Genomic DNA, 17,411 nt, shown 5'->3' on the forward strand with positions numbered 1-17,411 from the left:
AGGACATAAAAATCCAGAAATGGATGGGACGGATCCAAAATTACACTTTTATTCATTCCTTTAACAAACATTTTTGAGTGCCTGCTACATCCCAGGAACCAAGTTTTAAAAATAGGGATACAGAAATAAATAAGAGACTAGCCTTGTCCTCAAAAAGCCCATGGAAGCCTCGTGGCGGAGACTGACATGTAAGCAAACAGATGCCACAGAGTATGAACGGCACCGTGTGTGTGTGAGAGAGAGAGAGACAGAGAGACAGAGACAGGGAGACAGGGAAAGAGAATGGATCCGAGTCTGTGGTGGGACACAGGAAAAGGAAGGAAGAAGAGGAATGTTCCCCGCGTCAGGGGAAATTTGTCAGGGAGGAAGTGATGTCAAGTGAGGTTTTACAAGTAAATAGAAGCTCCCTAGGCTGGACTGGAGCGAGCGCGCCAGCACAAGCAAAGTCCATTTTCAGACTCAGCGCCTGCCTCCCAAGTCTCGCCTGTCAGGCTGGAGAGTCCCTCCCGGGGAACCCTGGGGTTTAGCACAGTGCCTGGCATATCGTAGGTGAGTGTATACTCATAAGTCCGTGTATCTCGCTGTGTCTGCTGCCCCTGGTGGTGTAACCGCGGGATAAAGGAGCCTGGCATCTCCTAGCCTTTGCTCTGCTGAAAGATGCTTTTTCGGTGTTCTGGGCAGGTGGGACCCTGGGAAGAAGACGGGCGCAGAGGGCTGGTGTGGGCATTTCTCCAGGCCTGGAGGCCCCACCTCTGGCCATCTCCTCGTTCCCAGGGGCCCCATTTCTGAAACTCAGCACCAAGCACTAACGCATTTTCCTCCCGAGGTAAGGTGATTCATGTAGTCTCACCCCTGCCCGTGTGTGAAGGCTTTGGGTCTGTGTTTGCTGCCATTAAACACGGAACGTGCTGTTTAAACAGGACTGGGATTGGGGCACAATAAGAAAATCCCAAACTCAGCCACATGTAGTCTGGTTGGCCAGGAAAAAAAAAAAAAAATTGTGTTCGTTGCAGAACTTTAGAGAAAGGGGAACAGTTTTCATTACTGATTTTTAGAATTTCTTAAAATATCCTTATCAGGAATGGAACCCAGTTATATCCCTGGTGCGGGAGTAGACTAGAAAGCCAGCTTCACATTCCTTTGGACAGCAGAGAAAAGGCAACCCCCCGCCCCAACTTGATTCTTTTAAATAAAAATGGTTCCCCACCAGAGCCAAGGGGACCCAGTGGATACGTGTCTCGCTGAGCACCCAGGGAAGGACTAATTTCTGTTAAAGAATTTATCAATTTAGGGGCACCTGAGTGGCTCAGTGGGCTAAAGCCTCTGCCTTTGGCTCAGGTCATGATCCCATGGTCCTGGGATCGAGCCCCACATCGGGCTCTCTGCTCAGCAGGGAGCCTGCTTCCTGCTCTCTCTCTCTCTGCCTGCTTGTGATCTCTGCCTGTCAGATAAATAAAATCTTTAAAAAAAAAACACAAGAATTTATCAATTTATAGCAATAGTGGATGTCTGTGGTGAGGAAAGGGCTCCTTCTTGTTGTGGAGGAAAAGGAAGCCCTTGTCCTCACACCCTAATAAATGGGCAAGTGTCTCCCTCCTGTCCTTCTACTGCCTTTCTCCGTCCACCTCTACCTTTGTCATTTCTGGACTCTGTTTCTTACTCAGAATGTCTAGGACAGCTGAAGAGATGCTTTCGTTGGATGGGTGAATAGGAAGGAAGAGGAAGAGATGGAGGGGTGCAGGGAGGGGCGGGTGGAGGGGTGCAGGGAGGAAGGGGAGAGAGGAAGAAAAGAGAGAAGGAGGGGAACCTGACCATTTTTAAGGGCTTGGTGGAACCCAACACCACGTATCATAGTCCGCGGTAGAGAGGTGCCCCTTGGCCAGTCTCCAGATGGCCTGTCAGTTACTAGTTGGTGTCAAGGGAGTCAGTAGCAACAAGGACATGTTTAATGAGTCTCCATTTTCAGAAAGAGAAGTTTCCGCCTTACATTCTTTTTTTTTTTTTTTAAAGATTTTATTTATTTATTTGACAGGCAGAGATCACAAGTAGGCAGAGAGGCAGGCAGAGAGAGAGGAGGAAGCAGGCTCCCCGCTGAGCAGAGAGCCCGATGCGGGGGTCGATCCCAGGACCCTGGGATCATGACCTGAGCTGAAGGCAGAGGCTTTAACCCACTGAGCCACCCAGGCGCCCCTCCGCCTTACATTCTTGATAACCAATACCACGTTAGGTTGGTGACCATTTATAAAACAAGGTTAGGAGGTGCGGAGGCGCTGAGAGTACACTGAGAAAAAGAAGTGTGGCTGGATGGGGACACCCCAAATTCCACCCTACGTTGTCGTCACAGCAGCCCTCCCCCTACACCTGTTTTGCAGATGGGGAAACAGAGGCTCAGAGAAGTCCAGTCATTTGCCTTGTTGGGAAGCAGCCGGTAGATAGAGCAGTGGCTTTGATGCGTTCAACCCACCAGAGATTCTAGAAGCTTGGGGCTCTCTGTATATGACCTTACTTCACCCGCCCAGCGCTGAGAGGTCACCATCATTACCTTCATTTCATTTTGAAGAAACTGGGGCGCTGAGTGCCGATGTGATTTCCACCAAGTTACATGAGAAATGAGTATCAGACCCGTGGTCGATAGGACCCCAAAGCCTTCCCTTCTCCTTTGGCACGAGAACTCCCCCACCCCCTTGGGGATCGTGGTCTCCTGGAGGATTGAGTTAACACGACAGAGATAAAGCCCAAGCCAGCTCCTAGTATGTGGGGCATTTGTGGACCTTCCGAATCCCCCACTCAACAGAAAACACAGGAGTGTTTTATGAAAGTCCTTTCCTAAGTGCTAAAGATAGGTTTTAAGGGGCTACAAAATCTTTCACACTTTTCTCTTCAAGAGATCGGAGGTGTCTGCCCAGACTTTGAGTGGTTTCTGGGGCCATGTGACCAATACATTATGGCGGTGATAGGGTCCCAGTTTCTGGCCCTTGATTTGAAGAGACTGGCAACTTCCGCTTCCTTGGTGTTGGAATGACTGGTCTGGAGGGAGCCGGCTGCCACGTGACAAGTCCAGGTGTCCTGACCTCACCATGTCGGGAGGCTGTGGGGAGAGGGCAGTGGCGGCCAGGCTCTCTGCTGTTCCATCCAGCCTGGCCCAGGCTCCAGATGAGTGTCTGAAGACATCCTGTGGGCATTCTAGCCCTACTTGTATCCTGTCTCTCACATGTAGCCTCAGGCGTACATCCCTCCAGACAGACAGCTTCAAACAAGGCATCCCAGCCATCTGAGTCACACAACTAAACGAACCCCAGTCCTTCCTCCGTCATAGAAGACATCAAGTAAGTAAACACCATAGGCCCAGCTATGGCTGGGCCATGCCTATCTTGGGGAGCTGAATTTGGACAAAGCACACGTCAGTTTCTGAAAACCACTTCTCGCAGTCCCGGTTCAGTCTGCGCTCCATCGCCATAACAACCAACATCCCATGACAACCAGCAGGGGCATGATCAGAAGAGAGACCCTACCTTGGAAATACGACCTTTGTTTTCATCTCAGGGGTATGGGTACCTGGAAATCTCATCTAATGATTTATTTCTCCTTCTTATGAGCTCTTCGAACCCTCTGAGCTCCCATCATTCCTGGTGGACCCGGACGTTGCTTGAAATGTTGGTTCCAGCAGCGGTAATAGAACGCCCAAATTACATAAATCACACAAGTTGGCCGAAAGAAGACGTGGAGAAGGAGTTATAGAAAACGCAGGAGTACCAGTTGGCCATCTTTAATCGTGGTTATCTGTGTTCATCCTCTAAACTGAGAAAAGAAGAAAAGTTGAACCAGGAGCATGCACTCAGGCTCCCTGTGGCTTTACCAGGTGGTCCAGGCCAGGTCCAGATTTACCACTGGATCCCCTTTAAACCTGCCCCTGTGACTCTGTGCCATGGCCTCCTACAGGCATCATCTTGGAAGTTTCTAGACCCCAGCCCAGATCCATAAAATGAGAGTCTCTGGTGGTGGTGGTGACCAAAATAAATATTTTCAGATTCCCCAATGGGTTTTAATATGCATGGCCAACATGGGAGAACTCTGTACCCCAAGATTGGGGTAGGGATCCCTCTAGAGCAAATTTCAGGTGGATCCCCAGCAGCCCTCTAAGGTGGGCCAGCTAGCCGCACGTGGCCCTGCCCCCTGTCTGCAACTACCTCACCGGGGGTGGACATCCAGCTGTAGCTGGGCCACGTAGATTGTCTCCCCCAGGAGAATGGAATCTGGACTAGGGGACAGCCACTTGGAAGAGGCTGAGGGAGTGGGCACCTTCTGCCAGCCATGAGCCTGGAGAAAAAGAAAAGGCCGGACTGCTGAGAAAGGGAAGAGAGTGGTACCCAGGAAGAAGAAGCAGGACACAACCAGGTAGAGAGACCTGCTGGGTGCTCATGCCTTCAGTTCCTGATTCCAAGCCTTCGAGAAGCCTCACAGTGCTTGGGCCCAGGAAACTTCATGGGACTCTCCAGCATTCATGGCATTCTTTGGGTGGAAAGTGCTAGAACTCAAACCAACTTAAAATAAGGATGTTACTGATTTATATACCATTAAGTACAGAGAAGGAGGTGACCTCCGGCAGAACTGTGCCCGGAGAGGAAACAATGTCGCCTTCTCTATCACTGGCTTATCTCCCATGTCCCCAGGATTTGTGTGGGGGACTTCATTCTCTTTTCCTCCAGAATTTTCCTACATGGTAGGAAATAGGTTGCAAGCCGCAGCTCCCCCTCATTTTAGCTCCAGGACCCCAGAAGCAAACCCCTTTTCCAGCTCCACATCAGAAAGCCCCAAGGAACGTCTTTAGGCCAGAATCAAAGACGTGGTCGCCCACCACCAATCCCTGTGAGCCGAGACATGGTCTACTGTGATTGGCTGGGCTGGGGTCACCCAACTGGTCTCTGAACCAAGGTCTGTGACCGACAGCTGCACCAGAGTCACGTGATGGAAAAAGAAGAGACGGAACAGGAAATCCTGTGCAGACAACAGCAGGTATTAACTACGTCCAAGACATTTTTTTTTTTTAACTGAAACTCTCCCCAGTTGACTTCATTCTTTGCAGTCAAAATCCCTTCACTGGATATGGCCATAAAAGGAAAACAGGAGGAACCTCCGTGGTGATGGAGTTATTCTGTATCTGGACTCAATCAGTGCCAATATCCTGGTCGTGATATTGTCCTACTTTTGCAGGATGTTGCTATTGAGGGAATCTGGGTAGAAGATCCAAGGGATCGCTCTGTATTATTTCTTACAACTGAATGTGAATCTAAAATAACCTCCCCAACAATTTCTAATTTAAAAAAAAAAAAAGAGTAGAAAACAAAATCTTGACTGAAGATGACCCTGTCACCCAAATTCATTGTGGTCACTGGTTGGCGTTTGATGGAATCCAGTGAAAACCCATCATGGGCAACAGAATACCACCAATTAGTCATTGAGCCAACATCTTCAGAAAAGCCAGATCCGTCTTCCCCTAAATTCCTTAAAAAAAAAAAAAAAGACGAAAAATGAAGTCCTGACAGGATCCTTGGACAGTGGCATCATTCACAGTCACACAGTGATAATTGGAGGGAAAAGTTCAAGAATGTCCTGAAGGCTACAGTTCACAAACCATAAAACATGTCAGAATGTGATAATCAGCTCAGAATTAGCACAAATTCTTCATAGATTTCTGAGCACATCAAATATTAAAAATCCAATTAGGCACTGTGTAAGTGCCTAAAAGTTTTGGCATTAACTTTTCTTTTAACTGGGTCAAAGAACCAACAAATAGAAGGAAGTTAAATGTTAGTCATGAAGGATCGATTTGTCCTTCTTAAGTGTTGGGGGGTGCCTAGAGAGAGCAGGGGTAAGTGACAATTTAGTGGCATGGAAAGACTTTGAAACCAGAGCCCTCTGGGGCACCTGAGTGGCTCAATCGGTTAAGCGTCTGCCTTCAGCTCAGGTCATGATCCTGGGGTCCTGGGATCAGGACCCACGTCAGGCTTCCTGCTCAGAGGGGAGACCTCTTCTCCCTCTCCTTCTGCCACTCCTCCTGCTTGTGCGCAATCTTTCTCACTCTCTCTCTCTAGTAAACAAAATCTTTTTAAAAAAAAGAAAGAAAAAGAGAGAGAGAGAGAGAAAGACACCAGATGGATGCAAACCTCAACTCTCCCCTGAGCAAGAAATTCTGTGAATATCACCCCCAAAATAGACATAACAATAGTGACCTCTATTGTAGGCCTACTATGTGCGTATAAAGCAGCTAATACACGTAAAGCACCTGGTGCACAGTAGGTCTTCAGTGAATGTTAGTTTCCTTCCCACTAGAAAACAGTACAAAAAAGGCTTTTGGTGTGATGAATGTGTTTTATGAGAACATTAAAAACTGGATTGCACTCCCTTATTTAATTAGGAAAAGAAAGTAAAATGTTCTTGTGGCAGATATTCAAGTATATGACATAAAATATTATGATGGCGTCTTGGTCTTCTCCTCTTGAAAAGGAATAAAAGGGAATGTGCCAGTTAGAAAAATTAAGAGACTATAAATCCTTCCTTCCAAATCTGTGCACAGCCGTACAGTTGGCCAGTAGAAAGGTTCTTAAATTAACATCCTCTTAAGAAATTAAATGGTTGATGGATGACGCAGATGTCTTTTGTAACTGACGTATTTACAGGGGGGAGATAAGACTTCTGTATACTTTTCTTGTCCCCAAAATTTATTTGAAACAATGCAACTGAAGCCATAATGCTCCCATTTTATATAAACTGAATTACTGCCTCTCTACCCCAACTAGTAAAGGAAAAGAAAAAAAGGGAGGGGAGAGAAAATTTCAACTCCCTGTCACTTTATGCTATAAGAAATGTAATAAAGCAGCAGGAAAGAAATAGCCTGATACAATATCCATTCTCCCCTTCTTCCTTGCTAAGCAGAGCCCTCTGTTTGATCCCGTTGGCCTTCTGTCTGGTTTAAAACTACATTTCCCAGCCTCCCTTGAGGCTGGAATGACCATGTGACACAGGCCAACCAATAAGAAGCAGAAGTTAATGGGTGCATGTGTTAGTTATCTGTTGCTGCCTAACAAAGCACCCTCAAAACCTAGCAACTTGAAATAATAGATAGTTACTATCTCACGGTTTCTGTGGGGCAGGGATCTGGAAGCAACTTAGCAGGGTGGTTGAGGCTCAGAGTGTCTCATAAGGTTTCAGTTCAAGATGTCAGCCGGAGCTGTAACCATTTGAAGGCTCCACTGGGATGCCATGTGCTTCCCAGATGAGTCACGTGGCTGTTGGCAGGACTGGAGATCTTACCGGCTGGCTGGAGAGGTCATTTCCTCACCTCTGCAAGGGGGACTACCTGTTTGCTTTTCACAATATGGCAGCTGGTTTCCCCAGAGCAAGTGATGAGGAAGGTGAGGGGACACATCTGTCCTGGGGCGAGAGGTTATCCTACCCACTTTACAGATGAAGAAACCGAGGTCCAGAGTTATTAAGTGACTCACCTAACTAATAAATGGTAGAGTCTGGATTCTCACTCAGGCCCATCTGACAGCAGTGGTGGTGTCTTTCTACTACACCAAGCAATTGGTTTGAGATTGATAGAAGCATTTATCGGTAATCATAATAATCACCATTTATTGAGCCTCAGCTCTGCGTCCAACAGTTTAATGGCTCGTTGTTTGATTTAATCCTAACCAGGACCCTGTGAAGTAGACACACTGTTTTCCCAGTGGGTGGACAGAGGCTCAGACAGGTTAAGTGAATCACCCAAATTCTCACAGCTTGGCGGCAGCGGGGCTGGGACTGGATCCAGGCCCTCGGGTGCCTGTGCACCGTGGCTCACGTGATCCTTGTGCCAGTGTGTGGGAGGTGGCAGCCAAAGGGGGACCAGGAGAAGAAATGCAAGCTGCACTGGAACGGGCTCTGTCTTTGTGGCGATGACCTGTTTACTCAAGACCAGACATGAGAGGCCAAGGTGCCCAGCTCAGCCCCAGTGAGAAATCACGGAGACCAAATCTTTGGAGTTGATTTATATAAGGTAGGAAAAGAACTCGGCTATAAAGAGCTTTTTATTTTTTTCCTTTTCCTGATCTAGGGTGCTCTGGGACTTGCCCTGCTGTCGACTTCCCATTTTCTAAGCAGAAGACAGAAATAGACCACGGAAGGCACCAAGGAGACCCAGACGTGCCTACAGCCCCTGGGAAAAGCTCTGGGAAGTCAGCACCTTACCAGACACAGGTCTCTATCTTTTTTTCCATGCCCACCCATCTACCTGTGATTTACTGAGGGCGTCTTGGGAAGAAGTCGCCTTGATGTGTGAATTCCAGTCCGCTACACAATACTGGGGCAGGTGCAGATAACATCTGGCACAGCCAGGCTGTGTCCTTGAACCCCAGCCCAGTGATCACATTCTCACCCCTGAAGACAAAGGCCAGGCTTAGTGCCACCACCGGGCGTCTCTGAGTCTTCCCGGACTTAGAGCTTCCCTTTTCACTGTTCCTGTCATGCCTTGGATATTTCTCTGCCCGTTCAAAAAAGCGTGAGACCTGCTATCTCTTGTGTGTGTTTCTGTGTATGTGCTTGTGTGCGAGTTCTGCCAGTGTGTATATATATGTGTGTGTGTGTGCGTATATGTGTGGCTTTGTCTTTGTGCTGCCCAAATGTCCCGGTGACTGAAAGCCACAGTTCCCAGTGCAGAAGCATCAGGGCTGTGATGCACTTGCACTGGGTTACTAACCTTGCCAGATGTGGGGAGGGAATGTGCAGGGCCAAATGAGCCATCTGTCGGGTTGCTGATCTCCACGGTCCAAACCCTCCTCCGGTGGCCTTTTCAAGCCCCCTGACTTGGATATGTCCCCAAGCACCGATCGCATGCCTGGCCCTAAGCCAGAGGCAAAGCAGCACCCAGAAGACAAGAGGATGTGCTGCCCATTCCCCAGGAGCTCGGTCACGCAACCAGGGAAGGATCATTCACATCCTTATGGACGGCAGGGGGTGGGGCATCTAAGGGGGCGGAGCCTGAGCAGCAGCACGTCCAATGGCCAAGGTGTAAAGGCTCCCAGGCAGCGTCAGGAGCTGCCCATCCCCCCATGAGAGCATTGGGAAGACGCTTGTGGGTAGCGTGGTCAGCAGACCAGCAAGCAGGTGAAGAAATCACATTAGATTGAGTCATAACGCCGCGGGTTCTGGGAAGTTGCGAAGCGGGGGAGCTCCGACAGAGAGATAGGGACATCCCGTTTAAGCTCCTAGCTCTGCATAGCGCTCTGCTTTCCAAAGAGGCCATAATGGAATTTTTCCATCCAAATTAAGCCGTGTTATTGATCTCAGAGACTTATTGGTTCTGACACCTCTTTCTTTCGTCCTCATTGCTTTAGGGCCACCTAAAGGGCTGCCGGAGTCGTCCGAAGGATCTTTCCTGAGGAGAGCTGGTCATGTCTTCCCAGGAATTGCCGTCAAGGGCGGTGACATCGGGGCGCCCTCCCGCTTTGCCCCCTCCTCCTTCTCCGGGCTGCTGTCATCTTTCCCGCTGCCATGGGCCTCCCAGTGAGGGGAGATCAGTAGTGTCATTAATGAGGCTGACATTGAGCCCAAGAGGAGCCGAGGAGCTGGTTTTTCTTCCTTCCATGTTGAACAGGTATTCTGAAGCTCTCGGGTCCCAGAGAGATGTCTTCTCTGATTTAATTGTATTTATTCACGAGCATTAGGCAATGTCCCCGTAGGCCTTAGTCTGTTCAGATGAGCCCAAAACAAGACTCAGAGAAACAGTGGAAACATTGGGGTCCCTTTTCTTCCGCTTTGAGGGTCAGCGGTGAAAATGGTTCTTCCCACACATGCTGGCACCAGATGACCCGGGGTTCCATTCCCATCTTTCTCCAGGGAAAATCTTCGTGCCGTGGGGTGCTTTGTGTCTTCTCCCCAAAAATACATGAAAGCCCTAATCCCCTGTACCTAGGAAGGTTCCAGGCCTTGTTCGCTGCAGGAATGTAAATTAGCCTTTCCCATCTGCGTGCCTTCATTTTCCCTATCTGTAAAATGGGGTGAAAGTCACCTCACGGGTATTATCATGGGGATTAGATGAACATAGAGAAGCAGAGTTTTTAAAAGAACACTGGACGGACTTAGCATGATTACTGTCTCCCCCTTCCTGTGTTTGATTTCCTGAATGCCTACTACGTGCCAGGCCTGAGGCTAGGAGTTTTGCCGATACAGTCTCTCTTTCGAGATGTTCTGCGTTAATATTGATCTGTTAAAATACCGCGTTAAAATAGTACTTCCCGTGATTGCTGTGTTTGGGAGCATCCTCTTAAATTCTGCACCCCAGACAAGTGCCTCACGCACCTCACCCTCGACTCAGCCCCAGAGGGGCGCATTGAAGAGCAGGCGCGCTCCTGCCTCTCCCCCCCCTCCCTGCCTGCCGTCTCCTGTGCGGTTGGAACGTTACGAATCGGAATGAGTTCTGGGATGGAAAATAGAATCGATAGTGAAATTAGAGAAGATGGAAAACATTCGTCCTTGAGTCCCTGCTCCCAAATGGCTGCTAGTCACTTTAAGAAAAGGTGGCTTTGAAGAGAGAGCCCCTGCCTACTGGCTGTCCTTTGCACGGACAGCCCTGCCCGGGGCTGGAACAGGGCTGGCACACAGCCCTCCCCACATCTAGGTGTGTGTGCAAGAGATTCATGTCTCTTCCCCCCTCTCAGGTCTGGATGATATGGGACCCATGGTCATGGCCTGTTGGAATGTCAGACTTCTTAGAACCAAAAGACGCAGTGGAAGCCAACAGCGGCAGCTGATTCATTCCTTGGTTCCCCGTCTGCTCCTCCGTAACGAAGGCTCCGTAAGTAGACAGATTTGGTGTGTTCTGTTCACTCTGGTCTGTAGCCTCAGCCCCCATGTAGCTACCTAGCAGGTGGCCTAGAGCAAAACCTCGCCTCGTTCCTGGGCCAACGTTGAATGAGTCAGTTCAGCGATAAATAGAGAGTAACAGAATTAGACAAGGGTTAGATCATACAAGGCCACGTAGCTGGAGGGTTCGGACAAGCCCTCATCTTCCCCGCCACACACACCTCCCACCGGTCTCGTCATAGGATCTTCTTTGGGGAAGGGCACAGAACGGTGGGGGAGAACCCGAGAAATGACCGAATTTGGAAATGTACAGTCTTTGGAAAAGCCCCTATTTCTCTATGGTTTAGTCCAGAACCCAACTTTGAGTTTCCCGATTGGAGAGCTGTCATGTAATTACCAAAATCTCCTAAGACACTGACATTGAATCATCTGCCTTCAATTTTGAGACTCCCAAGATCTCGGGACCAGAGCCCAAGTGGCTGCAAACCCAGGTGGGTGTGACAGAGGATTTTGCCCACCTGTGAGGGGGATGGGGCTGAGCAAGGTTCCCCGTGTACATAAGGGCGCCACACACAGCCCCAGCCTGTAACCCCACACCCGCACCCGCACCTGTGATGGGACCTTGCTGGAAATAGGGTTGCCACAGAGGGGATCAGGTGAAGACACGATCATTAGGGAAAGCCTTGATCCCACAAGAAGAGGGGCATCTGGACACAGATGCAAACACATCAGGATAAATCAAGCCACTTGGGGACAGCAGGCAGAGATTGGAGTGAATGATGTGTCTGCAAGCCAAGGAACCCCCTGGATTTCCAGTAGCACCAGAAATTAAGCAAGAAACACGGAGCACAGTCTTCCCTCGAGGCTTCAAAGAAAGCAGGGCCCTCCCAGCCCCTTCTTTCAGGCTTCCAACCTGCACGGCTGTGACAGAAAAAATTTCTGTTGCTCTCAGCCATTCCTGGTCATTTGTCACGGCAGCCCCTGGAAACTCCTACGTGACGTTGCTGAGATGATCTCATTGTCAGGGCAGCGTGTGCGACACAGCGTAGCTGGTTCAAATGACCAACTCAAATACTAGGACACGAGTATTCACACCTCGGACCAACCCCCAACCGCCCCCGCCCCCCCACACACACTTGAGAAGTAAATCCCTGATGCCAAAGGCTCATTTTACCTTTTAACCCGCACAAAGCTATTTTTATCCCAACCTCCGGCCCCAGTTTTGTTGAGCTTCGATTAACAAGGTAGCTGAGCATCTCTGGAAGGTCTCAACAGCACTGCATAACTCGTCTCCTGTGTTTGCTGGGAGGCAGCGTTGCACAGAGACGGGACCCCCGCTCAGAACTGGCTCCGGTCCGTGGTTTCTCACCGTGGGGTCGGGGGACCACTTAGCTCAGCAGGCTCCGGGGCGCCGGCTCCACGCAGAGACCCCTGCATGAGTCCCCTGGGCCTGTGTCTGAGCGGGGCAGTTGGGGCCACTGCGTTTTTCAATGGATTTCCTGGGAGAGTCTGGTGCTTACACCATGAACCCCTGACGTGCTCTAGAGACTGGATAAACTGGGGACAGACCCTGATTGAAGAGAGTTTGGGCACCAGGGAACACGTGAGAGCCAGTGTGAGGCCCCGAGGAGAGAGAGAGAGAGAGAGCACTGGGTGTGTTTGGAGGCCAGTATGGCTGGCGGGGGGCGGGGGGGAGGAGCAGAAACAGCAGGTGGGCTCAGGAAGTGGACAGAGGCCAGAGAGCGTCCTGGACGAGGCTGGCTTGGCATTTGCCGAAAGGCGGCAGAATGGCCGGGCTCGGGATGGGTCTGGAGTTGACAGGATGACGGGGCTCCCAGATTGCGTGTAGGAGGATGGAGAAGAAAGAGGAAGCAATTATAGCTCCTAGACACTGACAGGATATTGGATGGTCTTAAAGAATTATTAATCCCTTAGCTGTGATCATGGTATTGTGGCTACGTTCTTAATTGTCCTTACCTTTTAGAGGTCCGTCCTGAAAGCTTTATAAATTAAAAGATTGAGTGCTGAGATGAAACTCCAAGATAACGTGGGAGAGGAAGGCTTTGTGGGGGGGAGGCGGAGAAGGAATGGGAGCGAAACAAGATTGGCCCTACAATGATCGCTGTCGGCGCTGGGCCATGTTCGCTCCGTCGTTGTGCGTGTTTGGAAGTTTCCACGATAGACGTTAGAAGAGGCACCATTCCCGGATGGGGAAGGCAGTGTCCCCGGGATGTCGAATCAAGAAGCGATTGTTTTCTTGTTAACCCCCTGATGACGTGTTGGTACCTTCATCTCCTTCCCACTCCCTGGAAAGACACCAGGCTCTCCATGGACAGGCAGGAGTAGGGGACGTACTGTCCACTCTGTGGACAACTTGAGACCCACCTGATTTTATAATGACCCGTGTAAAGTCAGAAACAGTTCCCCGTAGGCCGGTGCTTCTCAAAGGGGCTGGTTTCGGCCGCGTCTGAACACATGGAGATAGACGGACGCATTTCTGGTCGTCCGCGCAGAGCGGGGGAGGTGCTCCTGGCATCGACGGGGTGGCCCAGAGACACTGCTCACCCTCCTGCGGAGCTCAGGGTGGCCCCACCGCCGAGAACGATCCAGCCCCAGATGGCAATGATGCCGCCATTGAGAACCCCTGATTCGGAGGTCTGCTGGATCTTGGAAGGATGAACACAAGTCTTCAGAGTCGGGTAGACCTGACAGCAAGGGGAAACTCTCAAAAATTAGTACACTGGGTTTCCGAGAGTCAGAAACACTGACCTTAGGTCATGCCGGTCTCCCCTCCATGCTTTATTTTTCTCTGTGCGCATACTACATAAGCTCCTTGTTTATTTTATATCACACACACACACACACACACACACACGCATTCCCTCCACTAGAATTTAAGCCCTGTGAGTTCAAGGATTTTATCCATTTTGTTCACCGATAGGTCTCTAACACCTTGCACGATACCTAGCATGTAGAAGGAGCTCATGCATCTTTGTTGAATACTGACACCGCACTGACAGCCCAGATCCCCACGTGGCCCGTCAGCCGTACATGACAGAGCCCCCCACCCTCTCCCCTCACCTCATCCTCCAGCACTGCTCAGCCCTCCTTGTGCTCTACAGTCACAGATCCCTCGCCGCTTCTCAAACATGCCAAGAATACTCTGACCTCAGGACCTTTGCACTAGCTGCCTGAACATTCTCTTCCCCCACCATCGTCATGGCTTATTTGCTCCCTTCACTCAGGCTTCTAGTTAGTCAAAGTCACCTTGTCAGAGCAGCCTTCCCTGACCTCTCTAACTGCATAGTGCCCCCACGCCACCCCTACTCCCTCCTCCTCTCTGGTTTTGTGTTCCATAAATCTTTTTGTACCAGAGATACTGAAGTAATGAGCTTGCAGAAGTTTTCATAATATAGTGCAAGATGGGAAGCCTCCAAAACCTCCCAGATGGGGCCTCCCCCTTTGTTATCACTTCCATAAATGACTTCTGAAAACAGAGCATCTGAACCTTGCTGCACCAGGAGACTGGGTACAGTTTGACCCACGCCATTTGACAGAAGAGGTCAGCGTGGTCACATGCAAGTGTCCGGTGCCGTCTTGGCTGCTTCTGAAGGATCGCCCAAGAGCCTCTGGCAGCCACAGCTCAGCCCTAGTCACGTTAGAATCTGAGCACAAGTTGCCAGATGTTTGGGTGTTTTGTTTTTTTTTTTTTTTCCTTTTAAAGAAGTTGCAAGTCTGGATTTTTATGTGAAAGTTCCTAATTTTTAACACCAAGCCTACACCCTGCATGGCAACAATCAGCTGTAGCTAAGAGCTGCTGCCCATTTTTGAAAGGGGGATGAATTCTTCAGGTCACCACAGGCCTCACGCATAATGTTTTACTCATTTGTTTTACCTGCTTGGCCTCTGACAGTATTTGATTTTTCAGCTCCAGATTTAAGCAGTATAATGTGGCTGCCACATAAAAACGAAACATGAGACATTTGAAAGACTTAAGTGTATTTTGGGTTGCATCAATAGAGGTATGTTGTCCAGGAAAAAGGAGGTTATATTCCATGTCTGGTCCGCACTGTGAGGTCTTACACCTGAAGTCAAGGCCACCATTTCAAAAAAGATAAAGATGATTGGAATTTATTTGTAGAAGACCAGACAGAAAGGTTGAGGCATTGTCCTTATTCTTTTATACCCCTCACCCACAAAAAAAGACTTGTCAGGGATATAAGCACTGTCTTCATATGCCTGAGTGGCACTAAGGGAAGAGAAACAAGATTTATTTTGTGGCTCCACTGGGAAGTACGATTAGAGCCAGTAGGTGGGAGATACAGAGAGATAAATAACCCCTCAGCATCTAAAAGCTGAATGTTCTCGTTGTCAGAGCCAAACTGGAAGGGAATGAGAAGGAGTGACTTCCCTGTCACTGGCAGTAATCAAACTGAGACTGGATGCCATTGCACAGGCCTCAGAAATAAAGTTTGGAGGCGGGGAGAAAGCAAAGAACAGAAGAAGAGAAGGACAGACAGACGGACTTACTGTGTGCCCACTGTGCGCTGGGCCTCTGTCGATGGCCGCATTACCTTTCTGTCCCCTTCCGGATTTAGACACTGAATGAGACCATTTTCCATCTACTTGTAATTAAAGTACAGTCTCAGGTCAAAGTGTGTCCCACACATCCCATGTGGCCACAAATGCAAATTCACCACAAATTCCAAAGGGGTTGCAACGAGGTTCCTTTCTGAAAGGGCAACAGGAACCAGAGCAGGGAAGCAGATCCAAAAGGTCCCCTCTGCGCCCCCTCTACAGCAGGGAAATTGTCCATCACCTGAAAACAGAGACACCGCAGGAGCGGTTCATGACGGCCATGTGGGCTCCCCCTCTTGCTCCGATCCTAAGCCACGTTCACAGGGGGAAAAAATTGTCTTGTTTTGTAAGACAAGCTTGACAGCTGCCCGTTGTCAGTGAGGAGAGATGATGAGAAATACTCAGCAATTGAGTGTTAACTAAGAGAGTCTGCGGCAGAACGAGAGGTCCCTGAGATTCATGGGGAGAAAATTACATCCTGCTGAGAGCCTCCTGAGCATCTCACTCCATCCCCAGTGGGGACCTTGACCTTGGATCTGGAATTAGAAAAAGGAGAAGAGCCAGTGTGATTGGTCTCCTGCCGAGGCTTCACCGCCGCCAAGCCATTGTTGGAATAACCGCCAATGGGCTCCTTGAGGAAGGAGCATCCGACATCCCTCCCTGCTCCCACTCTCCTGAAAACACTCAGGATTAAAGCCAAGCTCATTAATCTGTCTGTGATGTGTCTCCTGCCAACTGCCCGAGCTTCCTCCTGAGCCCCTCTCCACCAGGCCACTGCTGGCTTCCGTGGCCTCACTCTGAGTTTGGGATTCCCTGAAAGCAGACCCTGGGACAAGGATTTGGACAGGAGTCATTTGTTCGGGAAGTGATCTCGGGAGACCCAGTGATGGAGAAGAAAGAGTCAGCATCAGATGCAGTGACGAGCAGGCTCCCCTCTGGGTCCTGCTGGAGACCATGACCGTGACTCCAGCCGGGCCTCAGAGTCCTCCCACCAGGGCACAAGGAGTCTGGGATATCCACCCACCGTTGTCATTTCCCAGGACTGCCCACAAAGTACCACTAACATGGTGGCTTAAAGCAACTTCTCTCTCAGCTCTGGAGGCTAGAAGTTAAGCTGTTGGCAGGGCCTTTCTCCCTCTGGAGGCTCCGGGGGTTGGGGGCAGGGTGGGGCTCGTCCTTGACCTCTTCAAGGGTCTGAAGGTTGCTGAAAATTCTGGGTGCTCCTGGGCATGCAGCCATACCGCACCCGTCTCTGTCTCTGTGACACATGGCATACCCCCCACTACCCCACCCCATGAGTCCCTCTCTGTCTTCCCACTGCCTCCTCCAAACACCAGACATCACAGCGAATGACATCACATCAAACACCAAGTGACTTTCTCTGAACTAATGGTATCTCCAAGACCTATTGCCAAATGACACTCTCTGGCTGCAGAGGACATGAATTTGCAGCGGTGGGTGGGGGGGGGGATACCATTCAACCCTGCATACCTCCACCAACCCCCTGGCCCCTTACCCAGGCAGCCTTGTAGAGTGCGCAAGGCCAACAGCTGTCCTGCTCCACCATCCACTCCCTCTAGCCACACTGGCCTCCTCAACTCCGTGACAGCCCCTCGCACGTGCTGTTCCCTCTGCCTGTGATATGCTTCCTCCTAATATCCACAAGGCTAGTCTCTGCCGCTTCAGATCTGTCGTAGGCTCCTTTCAGATACAAGGAACAGAAACCCAATTCACAGTAGTTTAGTCCCCCCCCCAAAGAGGAAACTCATTGGTTCTCGTAACTAAAAAGGCTCCAGGAAAGGCTGGATTTGGGGATTTGAAGCATGCCCTCGGTGTTCGGTTTTTCTCTGACTCTCAGACATGTGGGTCCAGGATTGTTGTCCGAAGCCCCAGGCCCATGGTTATGGTGGAACCACAGGGGAAAGGCAGCATCCTCCCCCATTGGCTCTGAAGGAAGAGCCTAGAATGGATTCCGACTTCTCTCAGACCAT

At 50.0% G+C, this 17,411-nt stretch overlaps 1 long non-coding RNA gene across 4 annotated transcripts in view; it reads left to right on the forward strand.

Annotated features, from left to right (window-relative positions):
- Nucleotides 1–438: 438 nt before the first annotated feature.
- The window catches only part of LOC309854715, a 97,622-nt gene continuing 80,649 nt past the window's right edge, over nucleotides 439–17,411 (forward strand). For 3 of the 4 annotated variants that reach the window (XR_014306374.1, XR_014306375.1, XR_014306376.1), the window contains exons 1-5: nucleotides 439–549; nucleotides 2,373–2,428; nucleotides 8,096–8,238; nucleotides 9,375–9,634; nucleotides 10,698–10,834. This is a non-coding gene — a long non-coding RNA (uncharacterized lncRNA). The remainder of the gene's footprint in view (nucleotides 550–2,372; nucleotides 2,429–8,095; nucleotides 8,239–9,374; nucleotides 9,635–10,697; nucleotides 10,835–17,411) is intronic. The other variant, XR_014306377.1, reaches the window with a different exon arrangement.

Source organism: Mustela nivalis (assembly GCF_964662115.1).
Source record: "Mustela nivalis genome assembly, chromosome: 19".
Classification (NCBI taxonomy): domain Eukaryota; kingdom Metazoa; phylum Chordata; class Mammalia; order Carnivora; family Mustelidae; genus Mustela; species Mustela nivalis.